The 24,089-nt window shown below is 42.1% G+C and overlaps 1 non-coding gene across 1 annotated transcript; it reads left to right on the forward strand.

Moving 5' to 3' along the window:
- The first annotated feature begins 19,313 nt into the window (after positions 1–19,313).
- On the forward strand, positions 19,314–19,420 carry LOC133827962 (small nucleolar RNA R71). The gene has a single exon (XR_009890610.1). It is a non-coding gene; the product is annotated as a small nucleolar RNA R71 (small nucleolar RNA).
- The last annotated feature ends 4,669 nt before the right edge of the window (positions 19,421–24,089 follow it).

Raw genomic sequence — 24,089 nt, forward strand, 5'->3', positions numbered from 1 at the left:
GAGTTTTTTGATTTCGAGTTTAGCTCCGTTGAGCGAGTACCCCGCGAGCAAAGTTCCAACACTGATGCTCTGGCTCGACTTGCTACAACCAAAGAGGCAGGTACACTGAATGTAGTTCCGGTGAAGTTCTTGGAAAGCCCAAGTATAATGGTATAAACGGTTGAGATCAGAATGATTGACATAAATTGACCTAGATGACCCCCATAGTGGAGTACCTCACAATCGAAAATCTACCCGATGATCGAAACAACGCGAGAAAGTTGCTATATCAAGCTTCGCAGTATGTTATGGTTGAAGGGATCCTATATCAACGAGGGCATTCGCTGCCCCTCCTACGATGTGTTCTGCCCGAGGAAGCGCCTACTATTTTGCAAGAAATACACGAAGGCTTCTGCAAAGACCATGCTGGGGGAAAAACCTAGCTCTAAAGGTAATGAGACAGGGCTATTTTTTGCCCACATTTACAAACGATTAGATCTTGTATGTGGAAAAGTGTGAAAAATGCCAATGCTTCGCCATAGTTGCCCAAGATACTCCTGTTGAGCTAACCATGATCTCATCCCCTTGGTCATTTGCAGCATGGGGAATTGGCCTAATTGGTTCTTTGCCGATAGGAAAAGGAGGAGTTCGTTATGCTATTGTCGCCATCGATTACTTCACGAAGTGGGTAGAGGATGAACCTTCGGCAACCATCACCTCAAAAAGAATCCTTGAATTTGTTGTGAGGAATATCATATGTCGATTTGGACTCCCGAAAGAGATTGTGTCTGACAACGGAACAATGTTCGATAGCGATCTCTTCACAGACTTTTGTGAAAAATATGGCATAACCAAGAGTTTCTCGTCAATAGCATACCCACAGGACAATGGGCAGGTCGAGGCCGTAAATAATACCTTGAAGGCGAGCTTAAGGAAACGATTAGACAAAGCCAAGGGTTTATGGCCCGAGAAGCTCCTGTAGGTACTCTGGGCCTACCAGACCTCACATCGAACCTCCATGGGACAGACTCCTTTTTCATTGACCTTTGGGAGTAAGGCTATGCTCCAAATTAAGGTTCTGGTGATGAGCCATAGACAAAAGACCTTTGATCAGGGTCATAACCACGAGCTACTTAGTGCATCCCTTATTCTAATCGAAGAAAAAAGAGAGGAATCCCAATTACAGCTCGCCCATTACCAATAGAAAATCACTCGTTATTTCAATTCGAAGGTGAAAGGACGCAGACTCGGATTGGGAGATCTGGTTCTCCGAAGGGTATTTTTTGCAAATAAAGATCCCAAGGAAGGTGTGTTAGGGCCTAACTGGGAAGGACCATGTCAGATATTGGAGATCCTGCACGAAGGGACTTTCAAGCTAGCCCGACTAAGTGGAGAAATAGTCCCGTTGACCTGGAATGCCCTACACCTAAATAAGTATTATCAATAAATTTGTTTTCTTTTATGTTTTCGGAGTTATAGTTTATGTAAGGCTTGTTTATAAAAGCCATTTAAGTTTAATAACAGTTGGATTATTAAGTAATCAATTTTATCGTTTTGATATCACGATCTCATTTTATAAAAGCAACCTAAAGCATTTATAAGTTCTGGTTTCCTTGGGGGCACATAACCAAAGAGAGTTTTTAAACTTAGAGTTTGGAAAAATTGATTATTCAACGACTTTTTAAAGCTCGGGTTTTCAAAATTCCAACACGAACTAAGTTTGAGAAATTTCTAAAAACAAAAAACCCATGGATATTAGCCTTGTCTGAGGACTGATTCCTAACATGTACAATGCTATTAAGCCTACTAAAATCCCTGGATATGACTAGGTCCAAGGCCTGATCCTTAATAGGTACAATGCTACTAAGCTTATTAAAAAATCCTGGATGCGACTAGGTCCACGACCTGATTCTCAACAGGTATGACGCAATTAAGCGAGAAAAGTCTTGGATACAACTAAGATATTGATAAAATATATATGATATACTGTCAACCCCTAAGATTTTGAATGTAAAAGAATCTAAGGATTCACAAGTTAGATATATATTAAAAAATATATTGTTATCTCAAGGAGAAAAAACCTCGACCTGAGCCTGAAGGCAATTGTTTTGGTCCCAAGGGACTTAACTACAGAAGCATAAAGATAAAAACAAAAACAATAAATCATTGGGGTCCGTCGACTCCCTCCAAAGAGGTCACCTGCTCGCCATCTCCCTCAATAGCTTCAGAAGCTTTGGCAGTCTCCGAGGGTTCTTGTGAGAACTGAATCTTGAACCTGGCAAGATATGGTTCCCATAACTCTAGTTTCATGAAGGAGAAGTTTTCGTCCTGGTTGAAAGCCCATCAATGGTAAAGCATCTCCTCCATTTGAGTCGATGACTCCGCAACTTCCTCTTTGGACTTGGCCTCGACCTCGTTAATTTTCTTCCTGAGCCCCTCATTCTCGACCTGCAGTTGGTCCAAACGATGGCTCACTTCTACGACCTGATTCTTGGCAACAGGGTCGCCTTCTTGGGAAGCAGCCAGAGTAGCCTTTGCTGACCGCTCGCTCTCCTGGGAGGAAACCAGGGAAGCTTTGGCAGACTGTTCGCCCTCTTTGGCGACGCTCAGGGTGGCTCGGAGCTCCTCGTCTCTAGCTTTAACCCAAGCCATTCCTCGGAATTGAGAAAGGATAGGCTGCAAAAGGATAAGGCAAGTCAAGAATGGTTAAAAAAACTAAGGAGAAAAGAAAAATAAAATTTAGAAGAGTGAGAAAGACTTACTGTGAGGTTCATCCCCATAGAAGATTCAAGGACGTCCTCAGAAGTACGCTCATCTATAAACCTTAAGTCTTTGGCGTTGGTTCAGTAGGCATGGCCAACCATATGGCTCTCCATCTCATACACAATACCCCAAAACACCTAGGGGATCCTAGCCAGGTTGAGTGGCTTGACTAGGATCTAGATTGTAGGGGCCCGCTTTGGATCATTTGAGGAATCGAGGGAGGTACAGGCTGAGGAAGAGGAGGTAGAGCTTGATGAACCGTGACTGTTGTCACCGGAGCTAAGGGGAGGATTTTTTGTGGCTACTCCTGGGTAGAGCTGGCACCTTTTATTTAGTCGGAGACTCAGTAGTGGCCCCATTCTAGGGAGTCTATTTCTTTGTTAGTCTGGCCCTCTTCACCATAGGACCAGCTCCAGTCCCACCGACCTTAAAAGCACCCCTCAAACCCAGGGCATCTGGCAGCTCCATATCTTCACCTGAAAAAGAACAAGCAGAAGGTTCAAATATAAGAAATAATTATTCAAAGTAATGTAAAGACAAGAAAAAAAAAAGCAAGAACCCTACCCTCCAAGCTAAGGGAGAAATCTACTACGATCGGCTTGGGGTTATGGACTGGGCTAGGCACAATCTCTAACTCTTGGATTTACGAAAGGGGGGGGGGGGGGAGAATCTAAAATTACTACCGCCTGGGTCCTAGGGAGTTCAGGTCCTTCTTCAGGGCTAGACTCATCTTCATACTGCCTAAAGCCAAGGTCATATTCACCCTGACGCAAGGAAGGCCAGGTCCTAAAATTGAGAGTGATGTAAACAACAATGGTACCTTTGGGGTAGCTGTGGTCATAGCGTACCACCAAATGGTCCACACACTAAAGAAGGGTTGTGTTTAGGTCCGGGTCGGTAGGATGGCGACTAACAAGCTGGTTAGGGTTGAAGCGAATTAGCCTAAAACTGGCAGCAGTCCGATAACTCTCCATATGGGTTACCTTGGCCGGAGGGACCGGCTGCTACCCCGAATGCAACTCACTCTGGATTAGACCCCTGATTATCTTTAGGAGCTCTCCTTCTACGCATCAGCGGTGCCACGTCTTCTTCCTCCTCGAGGTCTTTATTGGCTGGCAAGGCTTCTTGAGGAAGGGGGAGCTCGGGAATAACATGAAGAAGAACTCGGATCCTGAGAGCCAGTGTCTAGCCCTTGCTGATTAGGTTGCAGGCCACCATGGTGGCATCGTTCACAACCTGATGGAAGTCTTTCTCAAGTATTTCTCCCTCGGAGGAAGACTAGACAAAGTCTCATATGGACCCCCAATGTTCTCACATCGCCCTATCCTTGCAAATATAGTTGCACAAAGAATGAACTCAGTTAGAATACTTAAACAAAAAAAAGTGTGTGAAAGTTCACGTGCTGAATTCATAAAGATAGACGACTTACGAGGGCGATTGAAGTATCGGTGCTCGCAGTTCTTGAACCCATTTAACATAAAGAATAAGTCTTTATATTCATTTGGGTGGCTCGAAAGGTCGATGACAAAGGCTGAGTTGGGAAAGCAAGTGAGGTAGTAAAAGCTGTTACTTCGCCCCTTCTGGTCAGGACTGGCCTTGAGGCATAAGAAATACATAATATCTGCTGGAGTGGGGACCTTCCACTCGTGCCTCAGAAACATATATTTTAACCCCGCCAAAAGTCGTTATGAGTTTCGCGGGAGCTGGAACAGAGCCAGTTTAACGTAGTTCAGGAAAACTACGAAGTACTGGTCTAGGCTGGTGAACAAAATGTTTGAAAATCAAATAGGAAGGAACATGGAAGTATACGTAGACGATATGTTGGTAAAGACAAAGAAGGTGGGAGAGCTCACCAACGATCTCATGGAAATGTTCGACACCCTTCGAAAGTTTAGAATGAAGATGAATCCACTCAAATGCACCTTCAGAGTTTCATCAGGAAAGTTCCTAGGTTTTATGGTGAATTCCCGAGGTATCAAGGCTAATCCTGAAAAAATCAAGGCCTTGTTGGAAATGAGCTCACCACGAAGCAAAAAGGAGGTGCAATGCTTAACGAGGAGAGTAGCAGCCCTCAATAGGTTTGTCTCCAGGTCTACTAACAAATAACTCTCTTTCTTCAACATTCTAAATGGGAACAAAAAGTTTGCTTGGGATGATGAATGCCAGGATGCCTTCACCAAGCTAAAGGAACACCTTGGAAAACCACCTCTTTTGGCCAAGCCAGAAAAAGGGGAAAATTGTATTTCTATCTAGCTGTGTCAGAGCATGCCATAAGCGCCGCCTTGGTCAAGGGGGAAAAGAAGCACCAGCAGCCCGTGTACTATGTGAGCAAACGATTAATAGATGTGAAAGCTCGGTACCCAAAAATAGAGAAGTTAGCATATGCCTTGATAGTGGCTTCTCGAAAGTTGAGGCCCTATTTTCATGCTCATGCTATTGAGGTGCTAAAAAACACCCCCTGCATCAAGTCTTGCATAAGCCGGAGACTTCGGGAGGTTGTTAAAATGGTCGATTGAATTGAGTCAGTTAGACATCACTGACACCCCAAGGACCTCAATCAACGGGTAGGTACTTGCAGATTTTATAGTCGAGTTTGCATACCGACCCCATGAGGAGGGAGAAATAGAAGAGAATGAACTGGCGCATGAAGAGGAAAAACACCTTGAAGAATGGAGCCTCCATGTAGACGAGGCGTCTAACGAAGGGGGAGCCAGCGCTGGCATAGTGATGACGGGACCTAAAGGGCACAAGATGTATTGTGCCTTGAGATTTTGATTCGAAGCTTCCAATAATGAGGCAGAATATGAGGCGTTGTTGGCCAGCCGGTGGCTAGCTAAGGAGTTAAAGGTAACCCACTTGCATGTCTTTAGCGACTCACAGCTACTAATGTTTCAGGTGAAGGGTGAATACCAGGCTAGAGGTCCAAAAATGGCAGCATATCTCACCAACGTGAAGGGGTATTTGGATCAGTTCGAAAAATACACCATAGAACAGATTCCAAGGGAGCAGAACACCAACACCGATGCACTCGTGAAACTTGCCTCCACACGAGACGAGGACAGACTTGAGTCCATACCGGTCGAATACCTCCCCAAGCCAAGCATATCAGAAGAAAGAATCAATATGGTCAATAGCACTGAGGAGCCATGGTTTGCACCCATCGTGAGGTACTTAAATGACGGGACCTTGCCTTTGGACAAAAAAGAGGCCCGTAAACTGACTTACAAGGCTGCTCAGTACACCCTAGTAGATGGAACCTTATATAAGAGAGGTTTCTCTACCCCGCTCTTGCGGTGCGTAGACAAGGAAGAGGCTTTAAATTTTTTGCAAGAGATACACTAAGGGGAATGTGGAAATCATGCTGGGGGGCAGTCCACGGCAAAAAATGCCATCCGCCAGGGTATTATTGGCCAACCATGGAGAAGGACACGAGCGACTTCACGAGAAGGTGTAACAATTGCCAGAGACATGCGAGTTACCCCCGACAGTCACCAAATGAGCTGGTGAGCATGAGCAGTCTGTGGTCCTTTGCTATGTGGGGAATTGACTTGATTGGAGCACTACCAACAGGAAGAGGAGGAGCTAAATACGCGGTGGTAGGAGTCGACTATTTCAAGTGGGTGGAAGCAGAGCCTTTAGTCAACATAACGGCTAAGCAAATCACCACCTTTGTCAACAAGTATATTGTCTGTAGATTTGGAATACCTTACAAGATTATCTCCAACAATGGAACGCAGTTTGAAGGAGGAATATTTGAGGAATACAGCAAGGAAAAAGGAATCAAGAGGAGTTTCTCCGCAGTAGTATACCCACAGGCCAATGGACAAGTAGAGGCCATCAACAAGATCCTGAAAAGGAACTTGAAAACAAAGTTGCAAAAGTTGAAAGGGGCCTGGGTCGAGGAACTCCGCAATGTACTCTGGGCCTACATGACCACCCCTCGTTCCACCACTGGGGAGACACCTTTCACCTTGGACTACGGCTGTGAGGCTGTCCTTCCGATAGAAATGAAGATTAACTCCATCCGCACGCAAACATATGATGACCAGGCTAATATCACAGCATTGGTCGAAAACTTGGACCTGTTGGAAGCCAAGAGAGAAAGGGAACAACTGAGGTTAGCCACATATCAGCAACGAGCAGCGAGGTACTACAACTCAAGGGTGCGAGAGAGAACGTTCAGGGTAGGAGACTTGGTACTGAGGAAAGTACTCCCCAACATGTGAGACCTGGGGGCGGGGGTACTAGGGGCGGGGGTACTAGGGGCGAACTGGGAAGGACCCTACTAGGTCGCTCAGTGCATACCACCAAACACCTACAAACTAGCCCGCTTGGATAACACCGTTATACCTCAGGCATGGAATGTGGAACACCTCAAGAATTACTACCAGTGAGACTTCTGCACCTGATGCAAAGAAAACCTATGTTAAGTTTGTTCCTTGTTATGTTAACTTAGTGAGTAAGGATCAAAGAGGCTACCTGGGTAACCTCCCAATTAGTTGTAACCCTTTCATGTATGTCATTGTAACCCACACGCTATGAATGAAACTGTTTGCAACTTCACATGTTATTCTTCTTCTCTATGGCATCTACCAAAGTACCTGCTGAAATAAATTTCACCAAGCACTTAGGGGGGTAGGACAGGAGGAAAAATATACAGCAAAGAAAAGGACCCCCTATCAGGAGGATCCTAAAAGGACCCCTGATATCAAAAGGATCCTAAAAGGACCCCCTATCAGGAGGATCCTAAAAGGACCCCTGATATCAAAAGGATCCTAAAAGGACCCCTCATCTCAGTGGGAACCTAAAAAGGACCTCTTATCAGGAGGACCCTAAAAAGGACCCCCTATCGGGAGGATCCTAGAAAGGACCCCCTATGAGGAGGATCCTAAAAGGACCCCTGATATCAAAAGGATCCCAAAAGGACCCCTTATATCAGAGGGAACCTAAAAAAAGACCCCTTATCAAAAGGATCCTAAAATGACCCCTCATATTAGAGGGTACCTAAAAAGAACCCCCTATCAGGAGGATCCAAAATGGACCCTTGAATGAGGTCCTTATATATATATATAAAAATGCGATGAACCCTTATAAACAGGAAGAATACCTTGCAAGGCATCACTTGAGTTCACAAGGATTAGCTACCCTTGTGAACATCAAGGAGGCCAAAAGGTCCTACAAGAAAAGCCTCCAAATAAAGGCAGATGCTCCCATGAGAGGGAAGGCCTCATGAAGATCACCCACCAATAAGCCTAGAGCGGCCACCAAGCTGTCTAGCAAAAAAGGGTCCTAAAAGAGACATTTGCAAAAATAGTACTATGAATAATGACAAGAAGGACGCTTCTCGCAAGAAATAATAAGCACGCACAAAAATATATAAAAGGATAACTAGAACCCAAGGGGTTAATATATCCTTATAAGAACAATCAAGAGGCACCAAAGAGGGACCTATTGAACCCCTTCGCATGGGTTCCAAAGGACCTCAAGCATGATAAATAAAAAAGAGAACCTATCCAAAAAGACCTCGAGCACAGAGGAATAAGGATGAATGATCACATATGTATATATATAAAAAAAAAAGATTTTTGATAACATAACATGACTCAGAGAAATTACAAGCAAAATAGGGCTCGAACGAGCATACATCCACATTGGACTAATTGGAAAAAAATCACAAAATGACAATCTCAAGGCCTCCTGCCATAGGCATTCCACTCAGCCGCCCGTGCAACGGCGTGCTCGCTAAAGGAGGAGAAATTGAAGTTGGAATTCTGCCTCCATACTCCGTAAAGGGCGCGCTCTATGGATCTTTACTTAATAGCTTCCTTGTCCGCCTCTATATCTGCCTTGTCCGCCTCTATGGAAGTGACCCTCCCCTGCAACGCTGCGATAGTAGTCTTGGCACCCTCAAGTTCGGTCTCTAAGCTAGTGACCCTTTCCTACAGCATCATGGCCTTGGAAATCGCCCTCTTCTTCTTTTTTGATGAGGAAGAGGCCTTCGCCAGGGCCTTCTCTAGCTTAAGCCTGGTTTCAGCAAGTTCCCTCTCGAGCCCCTGGACTTGGACTGTAAGACAGTCCCTCTCAACATTCGACGTGGAGAGGTCTTGAGTTGAGTCGACAAATCGCTGAGCCACTGTATAGGTTTGCACAAGAAAAATAACAATAACAATGATAAGCAAAAGAAAAAATAAAGAGAGAGAAAAGGGATAAGGCCGACATAAGATGCATGAACTCACCCAAGCGGTGGAACGCGCAAGAGTCTCCCTAAGCTCCGATATAGCAAAACTCCCAAGACCACTCCAATCAGCCTCAGGAAGGTCCGTAGCGATCTGGACATACCGTCTCCCATAAGAGGTCTCCATGGGCCCACCCAGGGCGCGCCTTCCGAGCGAAGGGTGCTTGGCTGAGTAAAGACAGATGACCCGCTCGCCGAAGGAGGAGGGGGCACAGGAAGATCAGAAAAATGGGTCGTTGATGGACCAGGAGGGTGCGCAGGAAGATCAGAAAAATGAGCCCCCGATGGACCAAGAGAGGGTGAAGGAAGATAAAAAAAATGAGCCCCCGATGGACCAGGGTCAAGGGAAGCCTGAGGAAAAGCATCGAAGTCCTCATAATAAGGACAGACGAAACCCCTCGGCATGACCTGTTGATCCTGGGAGTGGTGGGCCATGTCACGGTGTGCAGGAGCTAAAGGAGGGCATCCCCTGGGAGACGAAGACGGTTGGTGGGGTTGCCCATGTCCAAGGGGGACCCCCTCTGGCACACGCTCAACCTCACCCCCGTCCGAGTGATGTTCAGCCGAAGCAGCCTTCTTCTTCTTTGATCCAGGAATACTCCACGACAACCGGGGATCCGAAACCGGGGACAGCTTGTGAAAGTTGAGTTTACCCACAATGAAGAGGTGTGCAACCATTTTCTCAGCAGGGTTAGCCTCGAGAAATTTATCCACTGCATTCGCCTTTGACCCGACAACTCCAGGCATGGCGAAATGCTCTGCACAATCAACACAGTTGCCGACTGTTGTGAAATTTATAGCTATGCAAGTGCATACAGTCGCAAACTCGTAATAAAATGGTAAAACCAAGTATCGTCCTCAAGGACTGATTATCAATTACCAGTCAATTAATTTCTTGTTTTATTTGATGAATTGAAATTCTTGATTTTTGTAAATACACCAAAAGAAACTATAAATTGCAGAAACAATAATTAAAAATTGAATGGAATAACAACTAATAGAAAAACTTTTAATCTAATCACTGAGAAACAATTAGGATATTTAATCTCATCAACTATCCTCCCTATTATTCTCTAATGCAAAGTGCGAATTCTTCTTCTTTTGACCTAATTCAATTAACAAGTTGATATAGCAGCCTATAATCATACTATGAATTATAAACTCAACCTAGGTGACAATTTCCTATATTATTATGGTAAATTGAACCACACAGGTAGCATTAATCTCAACAACTTAATAATAGTTACACAATTAATTCAGATACTTTCGTTCTAAATTAGAATTATGTCCAATATAACCACAACATAATTAAATCTCACTTCTCAGATTTTGACTTAAAAACATATGTAAATGACTAAAGATGGCCAATCAATAATCAATCTATAAGAACAGGTTATACGGAATTGAAGAAGATTGAAGAAGAAGAATATAAAAATTGCATTAGTTCATAACAGAGATTCAAGTGATTCAATTAAACATCCTAAACAGAAAATTAGTTCATAATCACAATGCTAATCACAACAAAAATTAAAGATAACATCAGGAAGAAGAAGAAAAACATGTAAAAATACTCTAGGTCTTTAGCCTTCAAAACCAGCATTCATCCACAATCCGTACGTCCCTTCTCTCTTCTTTTTCGCCATCTTAAAAACCTAGGATTTCGAATTTTAAAGAGGCGGGCCGCGGCTCTACATACACTATGCCGCGACCCGTGTTCAAATTCCTGGGCAAAAAGCCCTTTCCATGCCGCGGCCCGCATTGACGAGTTCTGGGCAAAATGCCCATCTATGCCGCGGCTCTCTATAGCCATGCCGCGGCCCGAGGATTTCCTCAAAAAACATTGCTTCTGCTTCCCCCCTAGCCGCGGCTCCACTTTGCTCATGCCGTGGCTCTTAAGGGATTTCTCAATTCTTCAAGTTTTCATCCCAAAATTTCACCAACACTTCCAAATTGTGTTGAGAACCATTCTTTATCAAAATATGATGAAAAACTTGGTTATTTCTTCCCTTTCTTTGGCATTTTCTTCCACATGCTCAATTCTTCCTGATATTCCCAAAGACAGACAAACAAAGCATAAACCCGCACTAAATGAAAGAAAAACGAAATAAAAGGCTACTAAAAACATCACCAACACATGATAAAAACTAGACTCAACAAACTCCCCCAAACTTAACCTTTACTCGCCCTCGAGTAAAGACCAAGTTAAACTATCAAAAAGAAACAAACACAAAACGAACAGGCTAAACCATCATTATCATCTACACTGCTTTGCCAAAACTCATGAAATCTCAATTGCAATATTTATAACCAGAATTTCAGCTCAATTGCCTTAAAGTCTAATTTGTACAGTTCAATTAGGGAAGTCAATAATATATAATGAAAATGACTACAACACTTGGATTCTATCATATATGCTTAACTCATTCCAGAAAATTCCACAAACCAACTCTACAATATGCTTGCATTACTTGACCTTCTCCACTAATGTCAACAACACGTGTTTTGAAATCAAAAGGACTTTCACAGGTTATAGCGTTAGGCTTAGGCAAGGGTAGATAAAATTGTCATTTAGGCTCAATCATTACCATAAGCATAAAAACCTTGAAACCAACCAAATTTCTCTTCACCACACCAAAAATCACCCTTTTATACAATTAGAGAGAGAGAGTACAACACTTTTCATCATTTTCTTCTTTTTTTATTTTTATTTTTATTTATTTATTTATTTTTTGAATCACACTCCCCCAAACTTAAGATTTGCTATATCTATATAATCGAGGAGTGTGACAAAGTGATTTTTGTTTTTTCTCAAAGACTTCTCTCTCTCTTCTTTTTGTACAATCATCCTACATTCCAATCATACCAATTCCTTACTATTTTTCATTCTTCTTTCCCACAAATTATATGCTTATGATAACAAAGGAAAAGGCAAACAAAAATAATGAAGTTAGGAAATTTAGGCTCAAATAGTATAATCAAGAACAAAAACCAAGTTTAAGGCTTAAAAAGGGTAACGAAGGATAATTAAATCAAGGTTGGCTTGAAAGGCACAATCGATCCAATAAAATTGCCTAAATCACTTTTCTAAACACACGTCATCAAGGATTTCGCCTCAAAGGCCAAATAATGCAAGTTCTATCAAAGTCAAATTGTCATTCCACCAACCCTAGTCAAACTCATATAATAAAATCCAAAATGTTGCATTTTCAAAACATATTACAAATTTCCCACAAAACTTTTAAGAATAAACTCTAAAAAAATTGAACCAAGCACACAGTTGAATTCAATTTCCTTTTCACGAGCAAAGACAAAGCAACAACAGACAAGAATGATGGCTTAACAGTTACACTAAACAACACAGAAAATAACACAACAGACTAAAAACTAAACTAAACAACGCACAAAACAAAACAAAACAAAATAAGCTCCCCCCCAAACTTAAAATGCACATTGTCCCCAATGTGATAAAGAAAAGAACAAGGGAAGAGAACTTACCTGACGCCACATCAGTATGGCGGAGGAGGTGGTGGAGGTGGCCACTGGTATGGAGTGTACTAGGGTGGAGGAGTGAAGTAATTCTCATCAGCGGAGCTCATAGTCCACCTCGTTACTAAAGCATTCAACTCCTCATGTGAACCCGCCCATACTCATTTTGTTGGACCATGAAGTCATTATAGTGCTCATTCTGCGCATGATGCGATTGGATTAAGTATTGATTTTGCTGAATAAGGTAATCCAATCGATCATGCGTGCGCTGCGTATGCTCATCAATCGGTCCACCAATTGCCAAACGCGAAGGTGGGTTACTGGGACCTGCTTCATCTGCGTCTTCCTCCTCAGCATGATCGATGTCCACTGGTTCATCAGCCCGGCTACGCTTATTTTGCTGGCTAGAGGCAGGTGACGTTAGAGAGGCTGAAGGAAATGCCGTAAACATAGTCTGATTGATTGCCCCCATTGGCCTCCGGACTAGGTCGCTGTTGTAGACTGGTACCTCATAAGTGTTGCATAGGGTCAAGAGGAAGGTACCATGGGCGACACCAGCTGTAGTATTGAATCTGCTGATGTTGTGAATGCTATAGTGAATAATGCGGCCCACATCAACTTTCATTTGAGTCATGATAGCATACACCAACAAACAGCGCTCTCTATCAATAGAAGACAGATGAGAACTCGGCAGTAAACGTGCACTCACAAAATAAACCCACGCCTTCGCAATTGGGTTTAGCTGCCACCTGTACAACTCTTTGGGCTTTCCATTATGATAATTGAAACGTGCCCCTTCCATACTCAAAACTGCAGCCACAGAGTCATAGTCTGGCTCCTCATAGTTGGCCAACTGCCAATGTTCATCCTCTTGTGCCGACAATGAGGGGAGGCCCAGTAATTGGTTAAATGCATAAGATGTTGTAGGCACCAATTTACCCCTGATAAAATTGTTCTGATCTGCATCTTGATATGAGAAGTTGGCAAAAAATTCATATATCTGAGAGCAGTTGGCTGAGCCCACATAAGTAGAGTCACATAGGAAACCCCAATTACGGCGCACTATTTCAGCTTTGATAATGTCATAAGCAGGGTTTTGTACAACAGTGGCCTCATTAAGCTCGAACCCCCTTTCCCTTACCACCGATCTCTTATGAATCTTTTTAAATAAATCAGCTGCGTCCTTATTGACAAATAAATTCGTGTCATAATCAGCTGGGGCAGGTGGTGTTGGTGGTGGTTGAGTGTGCGATGAGGAGGCTTTCTTTGAGGAGGTACCTCTAGGGGGATTTCTCTTCGGACCCATAGTGTCTTTCAAAACAATAACAAACTAACCCCCAAATAGGTTTTCAAGACTTTGAGTACAATTTTCCTTAGGTGTCACTCCCCCAAAACTTATGATTAACACAATCAACAACCCAAACAGTAATTCCCAGATAAACAATCGACAAACCCCTTAAATGTCTCACAAGAAAAGCACAGAGCAATTCACAATACCACAATGAAAACTATTCTCCAATCAAAAGCACTAAAGTAGATAGGAGACACTTACTTGAATGGCACAAAAGTTCTTCTTTTTGTCTCCTTGGCTGATGGAAGTCTCAAGAATTAGAGAGAAAAAGATGTTTTGAGTAGGAGAACAATTCTGAAATTGATATGAGTGAGAATGTGGCCAAATTAGGGATTTTTATCCCAAATTTCAGACTCGGGCCGCGGCATTACCTTGACCATGCCGCGACCCGCATAAAATCTCCAGGGTATAATGCCGCGACCCTCTGATACCTATGCCGCAGCCCGCCTCGATATTCTGGGAAAACTGGGGTTCAATGCCGCGGCCCGCCCCTATACTTCAAAAATCCGTGGGCCTCTGGTACCCCCAATGCCGCGGCATCATATGGCTATGCCGCGGCCTTTAAGGATTTTCTATTTTTTTGATTTTTTCAAATATTTTTTTTATTTTTCACGTTTTTCACGATTCTAAAAGTCCAAAAATAAACCAAATATCCATTGTTTACAAATACAAAAGAAAAATAAATAACAAGTAAAACATAGGGTGCCTCCTACAAGCGATGTCGTTAACGTCATTTAGCCGGACGCTGAACCTCTCTTCAGAGAGGCTTCAGAAGGAGGATAGACTTCGCTTGATCAAAACTACCACCCAAGTATGGCTTTAATCTCTGACCATTGACTTTAAAGGAATCACCTGAATTGCCCTGAACTTCCACAAAACCATATGGAAAAACTTGGACGACAGTGAATGGCCTTGACCATCTTGACTTCAATTTGCCAGGAAACAATTGCAGTCTTGAATTGAAAAGAAGTACCTGCTGCCCTGGTTGGAACTCTTTTCTGATTAAGTTCTTGTCATGCCAAGCCTTTGTTCTTTCTTTATAAATCTTGGCGTTCTCATAGGCCTCATTTCTGAACTCGTCAAGTTCATTCAGTTGCAACAGCCTTCGTTCACTAGCGGCACTCCAATCAAAATTCAACTTTTTCATAGCCCATAATGCCCTATGTTCCAATTCAACTGGTAGATGACATGCTTTACCAAACACCAACCTGTAAGGAGACATGCCTATTGGTGTTTTGAATGCAGTTCTGTAAGCCCAAATCGCATCATCTAACTTTTTCGACCAATTTTTCCTTGAACTGTCAATGGTCTTCTCAAGGATGCTTTTTATTTCTCTGTTTGAAACTTCAGCTTGCCCATTTGATTGAGGATGGTAAGGCAAAGCTTTTCGGTGATAAACTCCATAACGAGCCAACAATGCATCCTGTTTCTTATTCACAAAGTGTTTCCCTTCATCGCTAATCAGAGCTCGGGGAGTGCCAAATCTAGTAAAAATATGTTTATGCAGAAAATTAAGAACAATTTTACCGTCATTGGCTCTAGTTGCTGCAACCTCCACCCATTTGGATACATAATCCACTGCCAATAGAATATATTCATTGTTGTAAGATGGTGGAAAAGGCCCCATGAAATCGATGCCCCATACATCAAACAGTTCCACTTCAAGAATCCCCTGTAGAGGCATTTCATTTCTCCTCGAGATGTTACCAGTTCGCTGACATCTATCACAAGCCTTGACAAAAACATTGGCATCCTTGAATAATAAAGGCCAATAAAAACCACTTTGTAATACCTTAGCCGCCGTTCTTGATGCTCCAAAGTGCCCTCCACATTGTTGAGTATGACAGTGATTAAGAATGGACTGCATCTCTTCTTCAGGAACACACCTTCTGATAATCTGGTCAACACAATGCCTATAGAGAATAGGTTCCTCCCAATAGTAGTGTTTCACCTCAGAAAAGAATTTCTTTAATTGCTGCTTTGACATCTCAGGCGGCACAATCTTGGCGACCAAAAAATTCACTATGTCAGCAAACCAAGGGACAGCTAAAGTCTCACTTACCCCAAACAACTGCTCATTAGGAAAGTGATCATTGATTTGCACTTTTTTTCTTATTTTCAGTCTCCCCCACCTCAAGTCTAGAGAGATGATCAGCCACCACATTCTCACTGCCCTTCTTGTCACGAATCTCCAAGTCAAATACTTGAAGCAAAAGAATCCATCTAATCAGGCGAGGCTTGGCATCTTTCTTTGACATCAAGTATTTAATGGCAGAGTGATCAGTGTAGACAATCACTTTGTTACCAATCATATATGGTCTGAATTTATCACAAGCAAACACGATAGCTAGCAACTCTTTTTCTGTAGTGGCATAATTCAGCTGAGCATCATTTAGAGTCCGACTAGCATAGTAAATAGACCTGAATACCTTGTCAATCCGCTGTCCCAGAACTTCCCCCACTGCGTAATCACTGGCATCACACATCAACTCAAAAGGCAATTCCCAATTCGGAGCTATCACAATTGGAGCTGAAATAAGCTTTTCTTTCAAGAAATTGAACGCCCTCAAACATTCATCATTAAAATCAAAGACAACTTCGTTCATAAGCAGATTTGAGAGGGGCTTGGACACTTTAGAGAAATCTTTTATGAATCTCCGATAGAACCCAGCGTGACCAAGAAAACTTCTAACTCCTTTGACTGAAACTGGTGGAGGCAGCTTTTCAATGGTAGAAATTTTTGCTCTATCTACCTCAGTTCCCTCACTTGAAATTTTATGGCCAAGAACAATCCCTTCTTTTACCATAAAATGGCATTTCTCCCAATTCAGCACAAGATTTGCCATCTCACAACGACGCAACACGTTCTCCAAGTTACCCAAATAGAGGTCGAATGATGAACCAAAAACTGAGAAATCATCCATGAAAATCTCAATACATCGGTCTACCATGTCTGAAAATATGGCCATCATGCACCGTTGAAATGTTGCAAGGGCATTGCATAGTCCAAATGGCATTCTCCTGAAAGCAAATGTGCCATAAGGACATGTGAAGGTTGTTTTCTCTTGATCCTCTGGTGCAATAGCGATCTGATGATACCCAGAATACCCATCCAAGAAACAGTAGTAGCTATGGCCTGCCAATCTGTCAAAGCATCTGATCAAGGAAAGGCAAAGGAAAATGATCCTTCCTTGTGGCCTTATTGAGCTTGCGGTAGTCTATACAAATCCGCCACCCCGTTACAGTCCTTGTTGGAATGAGTTCATTGTTCTCATTTTTCACCACAGTCATTCCACCCTTCTTAGGTACCACTTGCACAGGGCTCACCCATGCGCTATCAGAAATTGGGTAGATTACCCCAACATCCAACCATTTAAGAATTTTCTCCAACACTACTTCCTTCATAGCTGGATTGAGTCTTCTCTGGGCCTCTATGGATGGCTTGCTATTCTCCTCCAACAAAATTTTATGCATCACTGTCGATGGGCTGATCCCTCTAATATCTGCCAAGGTCCATCCAATGGCCAATTTATGCTCCCTTAGAACCCTCAACAGTTTCTCCAATTCTACCTTTGACAGGTCAGCTGCACAATGACAGGTAAAGTTTCATTCTCTCCCAGATAAGCATAGCGCAAGTGATCTGGGAGGACCTTTAATTCCAACTGCGGTGGCTGCTGAATGGAGGTTAGCGGTTTATCCGTCGCATCTGCTAGTTCTTGAAACTTCTTCCAATATGGTAAGAACGAGTTGATCCAGTTTACACATTCTCTGATCTCAGCATCATCATCATCGTCGCCCTCATCACCCAATAATACTGCCTCTAAGGCATCACTGCTCACCCTTCTCTTGGAGACTGCCTTTTCTATCACATCCACACTAAAGCAACTGTCACTAGCCACCGGATACTTCATAGACTTGAAGACATTAAAGACCACCTCATTTCCTTGAACTCTAAGCTTAAGCTCTCCTTTGTGAACATCAATAAGAGCTTGGCCTGTGGCTAGAAATGGCCTACCAAGAATAATTAGGACATCTGTGTCCTCCTCCATGTCCAGAACAATAAAGTCAGCTGGAAATATGAACTTATCCACCTTCACAAGAACATCCTCAATAATACCTCGTGGATGTGTTAACGATCGGTCTGCGGGCTGTAAAGTGACAGTTGTTGGTTTTGCCTCCCCCAAACCAAGTCTTTTAAACACAGATAAGGGCATCAGATTGATACTTGCCCCCAGATCACATAAGGCGTGCTTACATTCAAACTTGCCAATGGTGCAAGGTATGGTGAAACTCCCTGGATCTCTCAGCTTTTGGGGTAATTTCCTTTGTAAAATCGTACTGCACTCTTCAGTGAGTGCTACAGTCTCATAGTCCTCCATTCTCATTTTCTTTGACAGAATCTCCTTCATGAACTTAACATAACTGGGCATTTGCTCCAAGGCCTCAGCAAAAGGAATGTTTATGTGCAGCTTTTTAAACACCTCAAGAAACTTAGAAAACTGTTTATCAAGTGTAGTCTTTCTAAGCCTCTGAGGGTATGGAACTCTAACTGGCTGCTCAATAACAACTGGCGGACTTTGTTCTGACTGTTGATGGTCTTCAGTAACCCTTTCTGAACCAGACTGTTCACCCATCTCTTTATTCTGAACCACTGCCTGTGGAGATCTAGGCTGCTCAGTTTGCTTCCCACTCCTCAGAGTAATTTCCTAAACTTGCTCCTTGGGGTTGACTTCAGTGTTACTGGGCAAATTTCCCTGGGGTCTGTTATTGAGCATATTGGCCAACTGCCCAACCTATGTCTCAAGGTTTCAAATAGAGGATCTGGTCTCAGTCATAAATTGAGTCTGGGTATTAGTAAGAGTCAACAAGGAAGCTTGCAGTTCATTAGGCCTCTCAGGTTGAGGCATTGATTGTTGAGGCCTAAGCTGTTGTGATGATGAAGCTTGATTCATAGGTGGCTGAGGCATGTTATTCTGAAATTGGCCCTGAAACTGAGGTTGTTAGCCTTGATTATTCTTCCACGAAAAATTGGGATGATTTTGCCACCCATGATTGTAGTTGTTGGAGAATGGATTATTGAGTGGCCTTGAAAGTTTCCCACCGCTTGAACTTGGGCATGATCCATTGAGGTGTTATTATTTATACAGATAGGGCACTGATCGACAGAATGAGCACCACCACACATTTCACACCTCACTGCCATCTGAACCGCATTAGCAGATACACTGCTCTATTGTAACTGCTTTGTCAGAGAGGCTACTTGCGCTGTTAGAGCAGTGATTGCATCCAGCTCATGCACCATGCACCCCAGCTACCTTTCTGACTCAAGATGATTTTTCCTCAGACCATTGATGGTTGTTTGTAGCCATGTCCTCCAGCAACTCTTAAGTGTCAGTTGCGCTCTTGCTCATAAAAGTGCCACCCGCTGCAGCATCAATAATAGTTCTGGTTGTCGGACATAAACCATTGTAGAAATTCTGTACTAGCATCCACTGTTCAATGCCATGATGAGGACATCTTCTCAGGAGTTCCTTAAACCGTTCCCAAGCTTCATACAGTGACTCTCCGTCATTCTGGCAAAAGTTATTTATCTCTCCCCTCAATTTAGCAGCCTTGGACGGAGGGACGAATTTAGACAAAAATTTCTGAGCTAGATCTTGCCAGGTGACAATAGAGTTTGGCTGCAGAGAGTTCAGCCAACTTTTAGCTCTGTCCCTTAGAGAAAATGGGAAGAGCCTAAGCTTGATTGCGTCATCACTCACCCCATTATATTCGAAGGTTCCACACAACTCCAGAAAGTTGGACAAATGGGTGTGAGGATCTTCAGAGGGCAACCCATTGAATTGCACAGAGGACTGCACCATTTGTAAAATAGCAGGCTTGATTTCGAAGTTGTTGGCCTCTACAGCTGGTGGGCATATACTATTTTGTACTCCCGTCAGAGTGGGTAGCACATAATCTCTCAGGCTCCTCTCAGCATTGGTCTGAGCCTGAACCCCTTGTACAACTCCTAGATTTAGAACATTCCTGCCATCCCCGTCATTCTGTGCCATCTTCACAGAATTCTGGGCCTCTCTCTTGTTCTTTCTGATTTGATTGCAAGACTTTTCAATCTCGGGATTCAGAGGAACAAGTGTGTCTTTTCCTTTTCTGCCACGCATATACCAAAATTCACCTGAGATAGACAAATTAAGCAACTAAACAGATTAGAAACAAGAGAAATTAAAATCAAATTAGAATAAAAATTAATTAGACTGATATTGATAATTATTTTCAGTCCCCGGCAACGGCGCCAAAAACTTGTTGCAAAATTTATAGCTATGCAAGTGCATACAGTCGCAAACTCGTAATAAAATGGTAAAACCAAGTATCGTCCTCAAGGACTGATTATAAATTACCAGTCAATTAATTTCTTGTTCTATTTGATGAATTGAAATTCTTGATTTTTGTAAATACACCAAAAGAAACTATAAATTGCAGAAACAATAATTAAAAATTGAATGGAATAACAACTAATAGAAAAACTTTTAATCTAATCACTGAGAAATAATTAGGATATTTAATCTCATCAACTATCCTCCCTATTATTCTCTAATGCAAAGTGCGAATTCTTCTTCTTTTGACCTAATTCAATTAACAAGTTGATATAGCAGCCTATAATCATACTATGAATTATAAACTCAACCTAGGTGAAAATTTCCTATATTATTATGGTAAATTGAACCACACAGGTATCATTAATCTCAACAACTTAATAACAGTTACACAATTAATTCAGATACTTTCGTTCTAAATTAGAATTATGTCCAATATAACCACAGCAGAATTAAATCTCACTTCTCAGATTTTGACTTAAAACACATATGTAAATGACTAAAGATGGCCAATCAATAATCAATCTATAAGAACAGGTTATACGGAATTGAAGAAGATTGAAGAAGAAGAATATAAAAATTGCATTAGTTCATAACAGAGATTCAAGTGATTCAATTAAACATCCTAAACAGAAAATTAGTTCATAATCACAATGCTAATCACAACAAAAATTAAAGATAACATCAGGAAGAAGAAGAAAAACATGTAAAAATACTCTAGGTCTTCAGCCTTCAAAACCAGCATTCATCCACAATCCGTACATTCCTTCTCTCTTCTTTTTCGCCATCTTAAAAACCTAGGATTTCAAATTTTAAAGAGGCGGGCCGCGGCTCTACATACATTATGCTGCGGCCCGTGTCCAAATTCCTGGGCAAAAAGCCCTTTCCATCCGCGGCCCGCATTGACGAGTTCTGGGCAAAATGCCCATCTATGCCGCGACTCTCTATAGCCATGCCGCGGCCCGAGGATTTCCTCAAAAAAACATTGCTTCTGCTTCCCCCTAGCCGCGGCTCCACTTTGCTCATGCCGTGGCTCTTAAGGGATTTCTCAATTCTTCAAGTTTTCATCCCAAAATTTCACCAACACTTCCAAATTGTGTTGAGAACCATTCTTTATCAAAATATGATGAAAAACTTGGTTATTTCTTCCCTTTCTTTGGCATTTTCTTCCACATGCTCAATTCTTCCTGATATTCACAAAGACAGACAAACAAAGCATAAACCCGCACTAAATGAAAGAAAAACAAAATAAAAGACTACTTAAAACATCACCAACACATGATAAAAACTAGACTCAACACCGACACAAACATAAGTTCCAAAACTGTAAGTTTCAAAAAGAAAAAAAAGGGCTTAAAGTACTTACTAGGGGCTAAGCGAAAGTGCTCACGAACAGAGAGGGGATCGTTCACAAAGAAAAAGTCCTACTTCCAAGACCCTGTGTTGGATACAGTGCCCTCTATCAAGGAGACTGAAGTATTGGCTTTTTGCAGGAAATAAAAAGCCCTTGGACATAGGAGTGGGCATAAGATTGTACATGAAATGCACCTCTTGGGCTGTAGGATCACGCTCGAAACGATCCATATATGAGATGAAGAGGCAACTCAACATTAGCCAGCTATTGGGCGCCAGCTGGAGTGGAGCAAGGTCAAAATGATTGAGAACCGTGATGAAAAATGTGTGTAATGGGATTGTACCACTCGCTTTCAAGATATGCTTGCACATAGCCACGTAACCTGGGTTTGGGCAGTCAGCCCGACACTTGTTTGAAGGAACGTATAATGTATATTCTGGGGGAACACGGTAGTTCTCAATTATTTCCAACAGTTTATTTTCGGACACATGGGACACTAGAGTGGATGCCAACAGGGGGCCAGTGTCCTGATCATCAGCAGTCACCTGTCGTCGCCCTCTTTACTGCCATATCTGCAAAACCAAAAGAAAAAGGTGAGGTGGAAATAGGGCACTTTACCCTCCATTTTTTCTTCCTAGCAAGGGTCTTCCACCGAGACATCGGGTGTGAAAGCGCTAAACTAGGGTAGATTGAGAATAAGGGTTGAGGAGAAGACGGGACGGCCCCATGACAGTCATTAGGGGAAAATGGGTTGGGAGGCTCGGGGGGGGGGGGGGGGGGGGGGATATTTCACTCCATAAACTCCAACTCCATCTACAAATCTAAAAGGGTCACCCTAAGGTTCGCTACATGGTCGTTAAGGTCAAGGGGAAAAGATACTCCATCTCCCCTCAACACCGAGTCTATTTCGCTCTCTACCACCCAAATCTTACGCCTAAGTTCAGCCATATGCTCAAGATGACGAATGTGGGCCTGCCTTAAGGTGTTGTAGTCATGGTGAGGATTATCCTCAGGGGACTCTGAGTCTGAAGACAAGTCGACAAACTCGACCCCCGGAGGAGCGTCGAATGAACCTTCACATGCCATGAGACCCCGTCTTGAAAGCAAAAAAGGTTCACGTATAAATGAGAGGATTGCTACAAAGCACAAAGGAATGGGCTCAAAACCTCTAGGCACAAGCGCTCTAAATAACCAACTACGGAGTATGAATGAGAGCATGCAACTGGGTTAATTCAAGACAAGCTCAGGCCAAAGTACCCTATCCCGAGTGGTGCTAATTTGGACCCAATAAACATAAGGGAGAAAGAAAATATATCTCAAGCAGGTAAAATAGGGCGCTGTCGTGGTCAAAAGGAGGTCGAGGGCCGAAAGCACCATCACGGTTGAAGAGAAGCAAATGGTCGAAAGTACGTGTCTGCAAAAACAAAGGAAAATGGCATTTTAGTCCTCAAATGCCTACATGGATATAGACATACAAGAAATGGACTCAAATATATATAAAAAAAAAAAGGAAAGAGAAGGGAAAAGATAACAAAAATGAGGTTATGGGGGATTGAGAGGATATTTTGGACAGTATATAAGAAACTGGAATGCGAATCAAGCATTGTTCGGACAGAAGGCAGCATCTGCGCAACCTGCCCAACAGAATAACACTTTCTACGACAGTGTATCTATGTTTGTGTGTCTCTATACTATCATACAATACAATAGTCGTTCCATGTTGTAGCCACACAATAGAAGTTGATTTACTTGGAGTCCTTTTCTCTCAGCAAGATTTCACACTCTAATGTATAGTCCAGTTATGCTTAGCCAATAATGTAGTTATCCATACAGTATACTCAGATTAATTATGGCACTTCATAATTCATTATTATTATTATTATTTTGGGTTGTTTGGTCATTTTAAAAATCATTTGTAAGGATTAATGATCCTTATTTGGTTTTAAACCCATTCAAGAAATTCATACTCAAAAATATGAGACTAAACCCTAAGTCTCGGGGAGACCTATCCTATGGTCTCGATATTTAGGCTCAGGTATTGCAATAGTATTTTCCCACAATTCGCTAAAAATCTTATTCTTTAAAAGTATCGCTATTAACTCGTACTTTCAACAAGTCGATTAAATATAGAAGATTTCAGCCGATACTATATCCAGAAAATACTAATTAAATTCCTCAATTATTTTTCAAGAAATTAACATCTTAATTTTCCTTTTATTTTTTTAAAGGTTTTAATCTCTAAAAACCGTTTTAAGAAAATCACCTAATTTTAACTTAATTAGAAGAAACCGTTAACAATTTCTTGTCTTGACTAGTTAATTCTTCTATGTCAATTAATCAAGTTTGCTTACTAGAAAAATAATTTACTTAATTATTTTCTCAAAATATAGGACTTTTAAACCCTCTTATAATTTATCAACTTAATAATAAATTAAATCTTTTATTTTTATTTTTTTCGAAGAATAAAAATTCTTTAATAAAAATAATTCTCATTAATCTCAAAGTGGTATTTTATGTCAAAATATTTTTAAGACTTACCAAGTTTTT

The sequence above is a fragment of the Humulus lupulus genome, chromosome 3 (assembly GCF_963169125.1).
Source record: "Humulus lupulus chromosome 3, drHumLupu1.1, whole genome shotgun sequence".
Classification (NCBI taxonomy): Eukaryota; Viridiplantae; Streptophyta; class Magnoliopsida; order Rosales; family Cannabaceae; genus Humulus; species Humulus lupulus.